Raw genomic sequence first — 16826 nt, 5'->3', positions numbered from 1 at the left:
TGATATTTGACCCTCTCAGTGTAGGCGTTGGCAACAGAGGTCTTGATCTTGCCCATACACTGGCAAGATTCTTCCCGCATTTATGGTGATGCTGATGCCCCACCAAATGTAACATTTCTGGCGCATCCCTGCTCTCCCCATTTCCACTCGTCCCCCCCCTGTTCTTTCCTCTTCTGGCAGCCCCGACGTCCCTTTTCCCTCTTTGTTTGCACTTTATCCCTTCCCCTTGATTGGGCTGTGATGTTTGTATTGTTCCTCCCTCACCTTCTCCATTCTAGATCATGGGACCGATGACCTAACTGTTTGGTCCCCTATCCCAAATCAATCAATCCACCAACCAAACAAACATGTTCAGTCAGGGACAGATCTGAAGATCTTGTTGGTCACAGTAGTACCTCAACATCACAAAGACAGATCATGCCGTTTGTAGATGAGCATTGTTCTGTTGAAAAATGGCGCCATGATATTGTTACATAAGAAGTAATAGGTGAGGACGCAGGATATCTGTGATGTACCTTTGTACTCTCAGGGTTGCAACAGTCATACTCTGTCATCATCTGAAATAATACCTGATGGCTTCCTGTACCATGATGTGTGTGATAACATTGCAATGCCTCTCCAAAATATCACAAGGATGCGACTTCTCCCCATGTCGCTGCCACACTTGCAGACAATGGTCATCTGGGGTAATGTGCAATTGCAATACATTGCTGAACGCACTGTGACACCATCAGCTGTCTGTGCTTCCTGGTTGTGGCACCATTGCAAATGCATCTGTTTTTGTTGCAGTGTTAATGGTAGAAAACACATGCAACAATAACTCCCAGGCTGTCCTCACGTTCCCATCATAACCAATGCTTCAGCCATAATTTTTAAATGATGATTGTTCAGTTATGAAAATTAAAACTGTCGTTTGCTTTAAGTGCACACTTTTAAGAAATAACACTTATTTCAGTGCAACTAACATGCATGGGTGAGACAGACTGTACAAAATAATAAAACTTCTACTTGAACATTGGAAAATCCAAGACAGAATAATGACAATAGTATGAAAAGAATCAATTGCTGCTCACCATATAGAGGAGATGTTGAATTGTAGACAGGCACAAGAAAAAAAAGCTGCTACGTATGTGAGCTTTCGGCCAAAAAGCCGCCTCCTTACTTAGAAAAAGCACACATTCACCCACACGCGACTCACACATGCATGACCACTGTCTATGACCAGAGACCAGACTGCGACCAACTGACGACTGTTGCATTACTTTACTCAGTGTCTGTCCTTATCTTTCTCTTGTTTCCAGTTTTTTTTTTTACACCAATCTTCCTCCAGCAGTTGACAAATGTGCTTTAATACCAGATTGCAATAATAAATCTTCATTTTTCCAAAAAATAGAATTATACTTTACTCCATGTTATTTTCAAATCAATACAAATATGCTATTACGAGTTGCATTTACACACTTGTATTCTTTAGACAACCAAAATCGTATGAACAGATTGTAAACACAGGGTTATTCAAAAAGGTGGACTCAATTAAATTAACTTGCATTTCATAACATATAAATGGGTCATGAACATTCTTCATACAAAAGAAAAGAAGGAGGTCCAAAACTTTGTTTTGTTAACCAATAATAGTGTAAACAGCTTCTAGGACAGTGATAGTTGCGTAAACGGCTGCTAGGGTGTTTAAACGAATAGGCAGTTGTGAGTAAGATGGCTACAACGTAGCAGGAGGTTTTCTGCATTCTTGAGTTTGTAAGAAGAGTCAGCAGTAACAGTGCAGCAGGAATTTCATCTCCAATTTGGCCTTTAACCACCAACTAAGGAAAGCATAAGCTGTTGGTTTAAGGATTTTCAAGATACTTGATGTCTCACCAAATGAGAATTCCCCAGGTTGACCACATGTGTGAAAGGATGATGTTAGAAAAAGGCAAGAAAATTTTGTTCATATTATGTATAAGTGAAACAACAGAGCTAGTATGGAACTAGGAATACCTCAACCAACTGTACAGTGAGTTGTGAAATGGCCTTTGCTGTAAAATCCCTACTGCTTGCAACTTGTGCAGGCTTTCCTTAAGAACGATAAAGACAGCATGCCTAACGTTTTGGTGATATGCTAGAAATAGAAAAATTACGCATTTCTACCACATTTAATTTTTAATGATTAAGTTACATTGCATCTTATTGCAAAAGTACATAGACACGATGTTTGCATATGGGATCTGCAAATCCCTGTTCAACACTGCAGCGTGAGACTGACTCTGTGAAGCTAAACATGGTCTGTGCCCTATTACAGATTAAAGTTCATGGATGATTATTTTTTTGCGGAATGCACTGTAAGTAGAATAACATACCTGGATATGAAACAATGGCTTTTTCCTCAACTTAGCGAAGATTCAGAAGACTTCGTTTCCCAACAGGATTTAATTCCACTCCATTGGCAGCATCATGTCAAGGATTTATAAATGATTCCCGTCCTTGGCCAAGGATAAGTTGCGTGGGGAATTAAGATCTGGCAATGAAGATCTCACGCCCTGTGACTTTTTCTTGTGGGGGCTATGTTCAGGAAGTTCACATACCACCTCTACCAACAACTCTGGCTAACCTGCAGAACCGTGTCACTGCTGCAGTGAACTCCACAAGACACGACCTGATTCTTCATGTGCGGGATGAGCTTGGCAACTGCTTAGACGTTTGCCATGCAGCAGAGGGGAGATACGTTGAACATTTATAACCTGTGTTAAAAACAGCTTTGAAACTTCCTCCTTTTATTGGTATGTAGAGTTTTCAAATACAGTTAATACTTCATCAAATACAAATCAGCTAAATTGTGTCCACATTTTCGAATAACCCTACACAAATATGTAAAATATATGCTGTACAACACGGCAATTTTGAGAAGTGCTAACTACCCAACCAACTTTTGCTCACCTGTTTTTGGCGCAATCCTCTAACAAAAAGTATTAATGGAAATGACTAAACTACGAACTCCTTACAAAGATAGAGATAAACTTTGATAAGTACTATAAACAAAGGTCGTTCAATAAGTAATGCCCCACATTTTTTAAAAAGCCATTAATATACACAGATAAATGTCCTTGTTGGTGCTTCACATTTGATGTTTGATCTGTGCACCAGTGAAGTTTCGGACCGTTCTGGCAAGTGGCAGAGCTGTAGTACAGTGTCAACATGGCATCTACATATGAATCACATTATAAGGAGCATGCTGTTATTGAATTCTTGTGTGCAGAAAAAAAAGAACCATGATGAATATCCATAAACGTTTGTGTGCAGTGTATGGTGATGTTGCAGTTAATAGGAGTACAGTTTGGCGACGGGTAATGAAATTTACAGCCTCAGGAAATGTAGGAACAGAGCTCCGTGGTTGGCCACACTCTGGACATCCTGTCACGACATCATTGCCTCATCCACCCTACAGCACTCCAGACCCAGCACACTCTGACTTCCATCTCCTTGGGATGCTTAAAGAGACACTGCGGGGCTGTGGCTAAACATGCATTATCATAACTACGTCAGCTCTGAACAATTCACATTATCTCTCTCTCTAACCACTATATCAGGTGACCTATACCAGGACATCGACATCAGGAGATGGTTGGTTGGTTGGTTGTTTGGGGGAAGAGACCAAACAGCGAGGTCATCTGATTAGGGAAGGATGCGGAAGGAAGTCGGCCGTGCCCTTTCAAAGGAACCATCCCGGCATTTGCCTGGAGAGATTTTTAGGGAAATCATGGAAAACCTAAATCAGGATGGCCGGATGCGGGATTGAACCGTCGTCCTCCCGAATGCGAGTCCAGTGTGCTAACCACTGCCGACATCAGGAGAGATTTAGCATGTTTGTAATAACTGTTTCATGAATCGGCTACTACATTATGGCAATGAGGATGGAAATCACTCAATATGCAAAAGATTACACATAATCAATGGGAGAATTAATTCCAAAAGGAGCAAAAAAGCCAACCAAAAGGTAGGAAAATTCATGATCCATTGCATGCACGACTGCACTTAGTAGCGTCTTTGTCAATAGTTATCATAGTACCTTTCCTAATCTAATTCCCAAATTGAAGCATTCTCTTAATTACAAAGACATTTAGACAGAAAATTAATTTTAGGGAGAGAAGAGAGTGCATACAATTGAGTTACGCTAACAATGTATTTTGACGCATGTTAGCGAGGCACACTGAATAGGTTTTGTAGTAGCATCTTCACTATTACAAATACAGTGTTTCATTTTCAAAAGTATTCATCTGTTTTCTTTTTTTTTTAAGTTAGGCACATTGTTGCCAGTCCATTGCTGGATAGCCAGGCATAAGATGTTGCCTAAATGGGTGTGGCAACAAATGAAATCAAAACTGAATATGTTGGTCACAGTGATGACAACCGATTACATTTTTCAGTTAACATGAACACAGATGGTAGTAACATTATCATTCAAAATGATACAATGATGACAGTAGATGAGACAGGGTCACAATTTTCTGCAGGGAGTAGTTTTTCCCCTGGTGAAAATGTAATGTGCAATAGCACGGACTTCCTAAATCATTCTTTGCCTGCCACACTTACACCTAATGCAAACGCTATTGGACAGGGTGCACTGCGCAGATCGGAAACCTGATCATGATGCAAATGTTACAACGGTTAATTGAACAAAGCTTCAATGATTTCAAGTAGAAGTTTAAGGAAGAGCAAAAACAAACACTCAAACAAAGTACTGATGAAAAATTTAAGGATTTTTCATAACAACAAACCAAAAAATTTAAAAATCTTAATGAGCAAAATCAAACACTTAAGCAAAGCATCGGTGAAAAATTTAATGATTTTACAAAACAACATGCAGATGCACAAAAGAAATTACTTGAACAGCAAAAGCAAAGTCTTGATGCTTTCAAAAGCAACATAACACAACAGTTCAATGACTTGACAAAAGATTTGCATGCAGATCTTTCAAATGAATTACTGGACAAACCTGTAAATATGGGGAAACCTCTAAAAACACAGTTGCTCACTGATTTGTCACAAGATATAAATAATTTAAGCCAAAAAGTGTCATCAGTAGGTGAGACACAAGAACACCTTGTGGAAAATGTGAAGGAGGTAGCTAAGGCTCAGGCAAAAGTGCACCAGGAGTGTTCACAATTGTGCCCGAATATAAATACACTCGCAGGTATCGTTATGGGTTGCAAACAGCGTACAAAGGTCTGCCTGAACAAATGCAAGACATGTCATTGCAACTAGGTAGCATAAGTTTAAATACTCAGTTCATGAGAACGGAGCAAGAAAGAATAGATAAAGATATTAAGGGAAAAAAAGATAGAGCCAAGGATGTATGCTAGACCAAGGCAGTACTCTGATGCACAAAGTAGTCTAGTTACACAAGGGTTATGTGTATGTGATCGAGGAAGCAATAAAGGTACAGAAGGCAGAACTAAGAGCTGAAATAGATCAGAGGTTGAAAGCAGTGGAGGAAAAATTGCAGACTAACATCGTTAGTAACACTGAAAAGGAAAGGAAGCATTCAACCCCAAGCTGTCAGGTGTCAACAGACAGGTTAGATAATCTGAACATCTATCTGCACTCGAACCCTAACCCGTCAGGTAAATAGGTCACAACTATAACATCTAGCAGGTGCTGCTGATTTCTGTCCCTGTTGTAAAGAGGTGTTGGGAATACAATCTGATACATCAAAACAATGCCACTCTGGCAACAGGCAGTGCAACATGCCTTGCACTGCTCGCAGATGAAGACTTAATTACGACACAGGCAGTTTCCGATTTTTTCTCCCAAAGGTAAGCGAACAAGAGCCTTCCGGAATGTTTTGCCAAGGAATTAGACCAAAGCGCAAAGGGTGATGTCTTCCTGTGGGCCACTGACAAGGCAGAGGAATGTCACACCTACGAACAGTCTTAAAGGGCATTCCTAGAAAAGTTCAGGTCCATCGCAGTACAAGAGACACTGAGGCGTGAAGAGTTTAACCTGGTGTCATTCAGCAATAAACACAGTGGGCTCAGAAGATGCTTCAAGAAATATCTAAATAAAACCCATTACTGGACAGACCCAATAACACATGTAGATGTGCAAAAAATTTTGAAAAGCCAACTATTGGCTAACATATGTGAGAAATCAGTTGCCATTCCTGAGCACAATATAGAGAACTTCCTCTCAGTTCTCGATTCCATTGATCTTATTTGTGAAGAGAGATGTGCACAACCACAAAGTGATAGTGCACAGGCAGCCCTCACAAGAACTAATGCACAATAAGGTGTGATTGCAATAACAACCAACATGCTTGGCAACTATATTCCCCTCACAACAATACCAACATGAACCAATTTGGTAAAGGGAAGGGGCAAAAATTCAAATGGGTATATAAAAATAACCAAGGACAGAATTCCAATCTGGCAGGATTTAATGGCAAGAGAGATTCTAGTCAGCAAGCATACAATGCGCTGCCAACTGGGAGCAATGACTCAAATGACAACTGGCAGGTGCAGAACGCAACTGGGCAACAAAATAATGCACCACCACCACCTGCCTATAACAAGTATAATCAAAATTACATTTTGAATAGCAGCTAGGATCAACAAAATTTCGAATCGACAGCTGTACAAGGTACTAACTGGCGGAACCAGACACACACAGTGCATGTAGTTGAGGTTACCTGTAATGAGGAGGTTAGTGCTCGGGTTAATTCAGAAAGCTCGAACTGGTCTCAATAGGCCCCCATCTGATGACCAGTAATAGAGGTAGAGGTGTGGAACCAGTTAAAAGTGGTTTTCTTACAGCCAACAACTGTGGTGATATCAAAGATGACCCGTGTCAGGAAGATATTACCAAATGTGCAGATGAAAATGAAGACACAGTACAGGCAGTAATCAATGCAAAAATACTTGGTTTGAGGGTACCCATGGTACTGGACACTGGAGCTTCCACAAATATAATTTCACAGGGTCCATTTGCCCAATTACAAAAAAGAGGACCCGTACTGACGGTTCCTGTCCAAAACTGTAAAATCCAATCAGCTGTAGGAGGTAAGTCTAAAGACAGAAAACTGCAGGCATGGATTCCTATTCAGATTGATAGTTTCTCTTTACAATGCATTTTTCTTGTGGCTGAAAGACTAGTAGAAGCCCCCATATCAGCACCTCAAGGAAGGAACAAGCACAAATTGACATTGGTGAGGGGAAGTGTCATTTCATTGTGGACGACCAACAGTATTCAGTAGACCTAGTCAAGTCAAGCGCCAGAGAAAGCAAACCCAAACACACTGCTGATGTGTGAATACAGTTCTTCTGTCATGTTGGTAAATACACGCGGGATTGAGCAAAGAAACTGGTCCTGAGATCGGGCACGCCAGGATGAGTGAGTTAGTGTGTCTTACAGAAGAACAAAAGGAAGAACTGCAGGAGCTTTTAACACATTGTGCTCATGTTTTTGAATGACGTCCTGGCATTATCAAAGGATACAAATATAAAATGGAGGTATGGCCACATTTAAACTTCTTACCCCATTTCATGAACCTAGAAGAAGGCTCTGAGGAAAGAGATCAATCGAATGCTAAACTGGAAAATAATACAACTATCTTTGTCTACATACTGTAGCCCCCTTTTGGCCATTAGCAAGTCAGATGGTAGTGTCCACATGGTGCTCAATGGCTGCCAGGACATGGTCTTACAACCTGGAAGGACAACTTCTAAAATTCTATAACTTTAAATACCTCACCGTAATAGATCTTCGACCTCCTACTGGCAAATCACACTACATGAAGCCTTTGTATGTGGGAGCAGAAGCTATGAGTTCCATTTCAACCTTTTGATTTAAATGTCAGTGCAGGCATATTTATTTTTGCTTTATATCAAGTCTTAGGACCTGAATTGTTAAGTAGAGCCACTATGTAAGTTCATGATTTACTGATTGTGGTCAGAACACTTAGGGCTCGTGGCTCAAGTCTTGTACAGGTTTTCAGAATATGGAGTCACAGCCAACCTAATGAAGTCATATTTCGAAAAGAAAAGGATTAAATTCCTTGAACACATAATATCAGCTAAAGGCATACTTAAAGACCCTAAGAAGCTCAATGCTATCGGACTCTGCCCTATACCTCAAAACAAGAAACACTTGAAGGGATATTTTTCCTTCTTCAGAAAATTTATACCACAGCAGATTTTAAAACGTGATGCTCTATTGAATCTTCTACGGAAGAACCAGCCCTGGTTATGGACCAAGCAGTGCCAAACTGATTTTGACAACATTAAAGCAGCTCTCTTGAATGCCAACATCTTACATCATCCTGACATGACCCAGGATTTTTGTCTGTGCAGGCACATTCTTCCAAGAGCTGGGCACGTGACCAAATTGGATGCTTTTGTGGTAATATGGAAGTTCAAAAATTTCAAATATTACCTGTTGGGAAAGCATACCAAGGTGTATAGCGACCAATGGTCTTTGTCCTTCCTTCTCACTAGTAAACTCTTACACAGGAGGATTGCTAGGTGGTGGTTGTATTTACAGCAATTTGGTTTTGAAATCATGTACATCCAAGGTAATCAAATTGTAATTGCTGATGCCTTATTGCGGCTTCCACAAGGTCACACAAATTCTAGGAATTTGTGCAGAACAATTGAGAAATCAAAGTTTTGTGGATTAAAGATAAAATCTGACAGCCATACTGCATTAAGATGTGTAAAAGCAAGGACCAACTACAGCAGAAGGATCCCAGATGGCAAAAGGTATGGCTAAAAATGCACAGAACAATGATGACCAGTTGAAATTTTTTTTATGGTTTACCAAGGTTTATTGTTTCACTGACATCACTCAGAGCAGAGCCAGTGGTGTATTTTTTTTTACCAGAGAATCACATTAACAACTTTATATTACGCACTCACAATGTTTGGGGCCACTATGGCATACCCAAATGCCTTAGTAAGATAAGCACTTATTGTTATGATCGAAAGTTAAGACGAAAAGTTCTGCATGTAATATTAAAATGTGTCAGAAGGCTAAGCACACAAATAAGTCAAAACTAATTGAACTACACCCGATATCGCATAAAAGACCTTGGAGATAGATTCCTTGGACACTGCTGGACCGTACCCACAAGGGAAAGGAGGTGTAAGATATGTTGTTGCTCTATACAATTTTTTCTCCAAGTGTGTGAAATAGTGTTCTGTGCGGTCAGTGATTGCGAGCATCATCATCTGAATAATTACAATGGATTATCTATCCAGAGTATGCAAGCCAGAAATACTGATGATGGATAATGTCATATTTTACAGGCAACCGATGTAAAGACTTCATGAACACTCACAACATTAAATATATACTTGTATCCAGGTTTCACCCAGAAGCTAGTCCCGTAAAGACGATATTTAAGGAATTTAACAGATTTACCCAAACTTACACCCCTCACAAATACACAAAGAGGATCAAATATGTTACCGCATTTCAGCAAGATGTTAACAATCTCCCACTTAGCTCAACTGGCTGCACACCTATGGAATTTCTGTTTTTCAAAATTCAAGTAGATGATTGGGGAAAACCTCTACCCAATGGCCCTAGGTAGGAAATATTGCACGAGGAGAAAATACGCCGGGCACTGGTTGGCACTGAAGAAAAGTCAGAGTATGGAAAACAGTTGTATGATAAGAAATTGGGACACAGTGTAGAGCACCATGTAGGACAACAAGCACTCCTCAGGACTAATCCAAAACTAATGAAGTATGGCAAGTTGAATTACAAGTGGCAACTGTGGTATGCAGGCTGTTTGTTATATAAAAAATAACTCCCCCAGGAGCCTATAAGTTAGTATACCTAGACAGTGGTAAGGAAGAAAGGCTTTACCCACAGAAAGATTTGTGTGTTGCAATTGCTGTTGAGTATTAAAGAGAATTTTATTTTGACTATTCCATGTGTGTTGCCTTAATAGGATGTAAGTTTTAGTTATGTTAGATTTTTGTTATATGTTTATGAGCCAGAGACGCTCAGGAAACATTACCCTCACTGAGTGCAAGAAATTATTTAATTTGACACTGTACTGTTTAAAGGTGCAGTAGGCTTGCAACTGAGACACAGTGCATGGAAGTGGCAAAGTGCAATGAGGACAGAACTGAGCATACGGATTAGCTAGCTTTAAGGTTGACAACCTGTGTGCATGGGTACAGCACAGTGTAAGCTGACGGATTGCTGCCAGATGACAATTGCAGCTTAGCAAAGAAACGCCAAGCAATCTACACTACGAGAAAAACTTTATAATATGAGTTGACTACTAAGAAAGTAAAACTTTTGCATTACAGAACTAAACTAAGGTTACGAAATTAGGAAGAACTAAGCTAAGGAATAAACAAGAAGTAAACACTAACTACAGAAAATTAGCTACATACTATGATACTATGTACAAGCTATATACACTCCTGGAAATTGAAATAAGAACACGGTGATTTCATTGTCCCAGGAAGGGGAAACTTTATTGACACATTCCTGGGGTCAGATACATCACATGATCACACTGACAGAACCACAGGCACATAGACACAGGCAACAGAGCATGCACAATGTCGGCACTAGTACAGTGTATATCCACCTTTCGCAGTAATGCAGGCTGCTATTCTCCCATGGAGACGATCGTAGAGATGCTGGATGTAGTCCTGTGGAACGGCTTGCCATGCCATTTCCACCTGGCGCCTCAGTTGGACCAGCGTTCGTGCTGGACGTGCAGACCGCGTGAGACGACGCTTCATCCAGTCCCAAACATGCTCAATGGGGGACAGATCCAGAGATCTTGCTGGCCAGGGTAGTTGACTTACACCTTCTAGAGCACGTTGGGTGGCACGGGATACATGCGGACGTGCATTGTCCTGTTGGAACAGCAAGTTCCCTTGCCGGTCTAGGAATGGTAGAACGATGGGTTCGATGACGGTTTGGATGTACCGTGCACTATTCAGTGTCCCCTCGACGATCACCAGTGGTGTACGGCCAGTGTAGGAGATCGCTCCCCACACCATGATGCCGGGTGTTGGCCCTGTGTGCCTCGGTCGTATGCAGTCCTGATTGTGGCGCTCACCTGCACGGCGCCAAACACGCATACGACCATCATTGGCACCAAGGCACAAGCGACTCTCATCGCTGAAGACGACACGTCTCCATTCGTCCCTCCATTGACGCATGTCGCGACACCACTGGAGGCGGGCTGCACGATGTTGGGGCGTGAGCGGAAGACGGCCTAACGGTGTGCGGGACCGTAGCCCAGCTTCATGGAGACGGTTGCGAATGGTCCTCGCCGATACCCCGGGAGCAACAGTGTCCCTAATTTGCTGGGAAGTGGCGGTGCGGTCCCCTACGGCACTGCGTAGGATCCTACGGTCTTGGCATGCATCCGTGCGTCGCTGCGGTCCGGTCCCAGGTCGACGGGCACGTGCACCTTCCGCCGACCACTGGCGACAACATCGATGTACTGTGGAGACCTCACACCCCACGTGTTGAGCAATTCGGCGGTACGTCCACCCGGCCTTCCGCATGCCCACTATACGCCCTCGCTCAAAGTCCGTCAGCTGCACATACGGTTCACGTCCACGCTGTCGCGGCATGCTACCAGTGTTAAAGACTGCGATGGAGCTCCGTATGCCACGGCAAACTGGCTGACACTGACGGCGGCGGTGCACAAATGCTGCGCAGCTAGCGCCATTCGACGGCCAACACCGCGGTTCCTGGTGTGTCCGCTGTGCCGTGCGTGTGATCATTGCTTGTACAGCCCTCTTGCAGTGTCTGGAGCAAGTATGATGGGTCTGACACACCGGTGTCAATGTGTTCTTTTTTCCATTTCCAGGAGTGTACATTTATACAAGCGGCTATTTACATGCTACACAAAAGGGGATATCTAAATGAGGTGTGAAGTAATATAAACTAGGTCTTGAACTTATTATGAGAGGTGGGATTGTGCCTCACCTACAACAACACTTTCCTTTCCAGGTGCAAAAAGGTAAGTCAAAATGACAACCACACTGCAAACAAATGCACACTTACCACTCATAAAAAGTTGATAAAGAATCAACTGCATACTGATAGAAATAGAATATATCAATATTGAAAGTGTAATGCATCAGTATCCATCAAGCAACTACACACGTAGTATTAAGTTAGTATTTAAATGTCCTTCCAGTGAACAATGCAGAGTTATGGCCTTAGTAAGATAGGGAACACAATAGCTAGGTGTTTGGTACCAAAGCGTAAGGGTGACATAAATGATTATATGTATATGTATAAAAATATATAAATGATTATATGTATAAAAATATGTGTGAGTGTGATGGTGTGAATATGTGTATGAAAAAGCTACTGCACATTAGGTGTATAAAAAGATTGAACTTAGGCCTTGTGCTACCAAATGAGAAGTGGTCAGACCAAGCATTACGAGTTCATGTGACTGAAAAGAGTGCCAAGCAAGAGTTATTACAGTACATTTGCACAAGCACAAAAGTTGTCTCAACATTGTTTTACACTTGTTCATTGGCACAATTCTCATAAATCCATTTTTATGCACAACAGAATACACAAGAGTGATTTCATGTAGCAGAAGGAAATAAAAGTCACTGACCTGAAGTATACCATTTACAGTTAATGATGATACTTCTATAACACAATATTGTACTGTCAGAATGTACCAGTAGATAGTAACCTGAAGTAAGTAGATTAACATGAGTAGATAGTTATGAAATGATGTACTCAATAGTTCTCTCATGTTGAATGAAGGACTGCAGTAGTAGAGCAAAAAATAATGCTTCTTTCTGTCCATAAGATTTTCTGTAGGCTAGCAGACACAATCCAACTAAACTTGTCAGAGGCATAGCTAAACATAGACTGAAGTGCCAAAGAGACTGTATAGGCATGCATATTCAAATAAAGAGATATGTAAACAGGTAGAATATGGCACTGTGGTCGGCAACACCTACATAAGACTACAAGTGTCTGATGCAGTTGTTAGATCAGTTACTGCTGCTACAATGGCAGATTATCAAGATTTAAGTGAGTTTGAAAGAGATGCTATAGTTGGTACATGAGCAATGAGGCAACACATCTCTGAGGAAGTGGAGATTTTCCCATAGAACGATTTCACAAGTGTACTGTGAATAACAGGAATCAAGTAAAACATCAAATGTCTGACATCGCTGTAGCTGAAAAAGATCCTGCAAGAACGGGACCAATGACGACTGAAGAGAATCGTTCAGTGTGACAGAAGTGCAACCCTTCCACAGACTGCTGCAAATTTCAATGCTGGACAAGTGTTTGCGCGCGAACCATTCAACGAAACATCATCAATATGGGCTTTCGGAGCCGAAGGCCCACTTGTGTTCCCTTGATGACTGCACAACACAAAGCTTTACATCTCACCTGGGCCCATAAACACTGACATTGGACTATTGACAACTGGAAACGTGTTGCCTGGTCAGACAAGTCTCATTTCAAATTTTATTGCACGGATGGACTTTACAACCTCTGGAATCCATAGACCCTGCATTTCAGCTCGGAACTGTTCAAGCTGGTGGAGGCTCTGTAATGGTGTGGGGCATGTGTAGTTGGAGTGATATGGGATCCCTGATACATCTAGATACAACTCTGACAGGTGACATGCATGTAAGCATCCTATCAGATCACCTGCCTCCATTCATGTTCATTGTGCATTCCGACAGATTTGGGCAACTCCAGCAGGACAATGTGACACCCCACACGTCCAGAATTGCTACACAGTGACCTTAGGAACACTCTTCTCAATTTAAACACTTCCACTGGCCACCAAACTCCCCAGACATGAACATTATTGAGTATAATTGGGATGCCTTACAACGTTCTGTTCAGAAGAGATTTCTACCCCCTCGTATTCTTATGGATTTATGGACAGCCCTGCAGGATTCATGGTGTCAGCTCCCTCCAGCACTACTTCAGACATTAGTGGAGTCCATGCCACACTGTGTTCTGGCACTTCTGCATGCTCACGGGGCCCTATATGATATTAGGCAGGTGTCCCAGTTTCTTTGGCTCTTCAGTATAGTTATGTAGGATTATCGCAATTCTGTGTTATGAAGCTTTCTTTTGTCAGTTTCTGTAATTATGGATATTTGCTTCAGGTGTGATGTATGAACACACAACTCATGCACATCATGTGATAATGTTGACAGCAAATATTTTGTCAGTACTGGAAAATGAGATTGAAAAAATGACAACCTATGTAATTTAAATTAAGATGAGACTGTGAATACAGACTTCACAAATGGACATTCAAAAGGGTAATGCCCAAGAGCAAAATGTGATAAAAATCATAATTTAAAAACTGAAAAATATTACATGACATAAAATCACAAGAAATGTATGTAATATTAACTGTCTTGTATGCATAATTTCTGTACAGTGTTTTTTTTTAATTTTTTGCACAATATTTATGTAAAGAAATGTAATTGTTATGTGAAAATGTGTATGTATACAGAGTAAGAAATACATAAACCTGGGGTGTTAATATATTTTAAAATGTAAATACTTAGGTTATCGTAACAATGATGAAATGTAAAAGCTATGTATATGATGCAATGTAAAGCTGAAGATGTTTTCCAGGACTGCATATGTGAACTAACAACTGTAAGTGTGCTATGAACCTTTTGTGAAGGTATGAAACCCATAATTCCATGTGTTGCCGGTGGTGGGCCGGGCAGTAACGAACATTTCTATGCTCAGTGGCCTCAGGTTCTGACAAGACATTCTACAACAGAGAGGGTATGGAAACGAATAAAGGCATTGGAGACTTACCTTAAACCCATTCAAGTATCTTTGGAATGCTGATAGTGTGAGCCTAGTTCAGCAACTGAAACATGTGGATTACTTTCCAGAATGAGATTTTCACTCTGCAGCGGAGTGTGCACTGATATGAAACTTCCTGGCAGATTAAAACTGTGTGCCGGACTAAGACTCAAACTCGGGACTTTTGCCTCTTCGTGGGCAAGAGCTCTACCAACTGAGCTACCCAAGCACGACTCACAACCCGTCCTTACAGCTTCAATTCTGCCAGTACCTTGTCTCCTACCTTCCAAACTTCACCAGTTCTGCAAGTCTCACAGAAGAGCTTCTGTGAAATTTGGAAGGTAGGAGAGGAGGTACTGGCAGAATTGAAGCCAGTACCTAAGCCATGTCTCCGCAATATTCTTTCTTTCAGGAGTGCTAGTCCTGCAAGGTCGCAAGAGAGCTTCTGTAAAGTTTGGAAGGTAGGAGATGAGGTACTGGCAGAAGTAAAGCTGTGAGGACAGGGCGTGAGTCGTGTTTGGGCTGCTCAGATGGTAGAGCACTTGCCTGCGAAAGGCAAAGGTCTCGAGTTCGAGTCTCGGTCCGGCACACAGTTTTAATGTGCCAGGAAGTTTCATATCAGCGCACACTCCGCTGCAGAGTAAAAATCTCATTCTGGAAACATCCCCAAGGTTGTAGCTAAGCCATGTCTCCACAATGTCCTTTCTTTCAAGAGTGCTAGTCCTGCAAGGTCGCAGGACAGCTTTTGTAAAGTTTGGAAGGTAGGAGACGAGGTATTGGCAGAAGTAAAGCTGCGAGGACAGAGCGTGAGTCGTGCTTGGGTAGCTCAGATGGTAGAGCACTTGCCCGCAAAAGGCAAAGGTCCCGAGTTCGAGTCTCGGTCCGGCACACAGTTTTAATCTGCCAGGAAGTTTCATATCAGCGCATACTCCACTGCAGAGTGAAAATCTCATTCTGGAAACAGAGATGTTTTCTAAATAAAACCTGGAATAAATAAAGAATTTAATTGTACTCTAAAAATTAAGCCAAATGATCCATTCTATGTCAAGACCATACTCAATACCAGTAACTAAGAGAGTATCATTTGAAAAAGAGACTGACAAAATGATTAAAGGGAATAACATTGAGCCCTCTGTCAATTCTTACAGCAGCTCAGTAGTAGTTGTTAAGAAATCAGACTGGTCAGTGAGACTGGTACTAAGCACAAGAGCTGTTAATAAAATAATTGATCCTGAGACAGATGGACCCTCTATAACAAAAGAAATGTTAATGAAATTTCTAGGGACCAAATACATTATCACAAAGGATCTCTCGACCTGGTAAGTAGCTCTTGCTAAGAATTCCAGAAAGTATGCAGTCTTTCTATCTGAGAGTAGATCGTACCAGTTTCAAGTATTGCCTTTTGGACTAAATGTATCAGTGTCAGTGTTTATAAGAACTTTAGACTGAGCCATAGGCAACGAGTTAAGAGAGAAAGTTTTAATTTATGTTGATGACATAATACTTTTATCTGTACCATGGAGTGAACATCTTCAAACTCTAGATGACTTTTTCCTAGTCTATTTTCACAAGGCATTACAATTAAATGATCAAAATTGCAATTTGGTATAAATGCAGAAAAATTTTTGGGACACATTTTAAATACAATAGGAATCTGACCTGGCCCACGTAGATTAGATGTGATTACATTTTGTGCAGAACCATCAAATGAAAAGAAACTCGAGTCCTATTAAAGAATGGTAGGTTTTTGTAATGTGGTGCATTGCTCAATGCATTATTAAAATTAAATTTATTATTATTAACATGATTAAAATTGAATCTTCCATGAAACTGGTACGCGTATTGCAAGAAGGAATTCACAGAATAAAGATACATTTAGTTCAGTCACAAGCACTGTTTCATCCAGATTTCACTCCACTGTTTCATTTAAAGTCAGCGACAGTGTTAATGGCCTCTAACCATGCAGCTGACAGGAAATACTGCATTGTTAACTCAGTTGAAAGCACATAGATATCTGCAATAGTGGA

The sequence above is a fragment of the Schistocerca nitens genome, chromosome 1, assembly GCF_023898315.1.
Source record: "Schistocerca nitens isolate TAMUIC-IGC-003100 chromosome 1, iqSchNite1.1, whole genome shotgun sequence".
Taxonomy (NCBI): Eukaryota; Metazoa; Arthropoda; class Insecta; order Orthoptera; family Acrididae; genus Schistocerca; species Schistocerca nitens.
The sequence above is the reverse complement of the archived record's forward strand: the minus strand, read 5'-3'. Positions refer to the sequence as shown.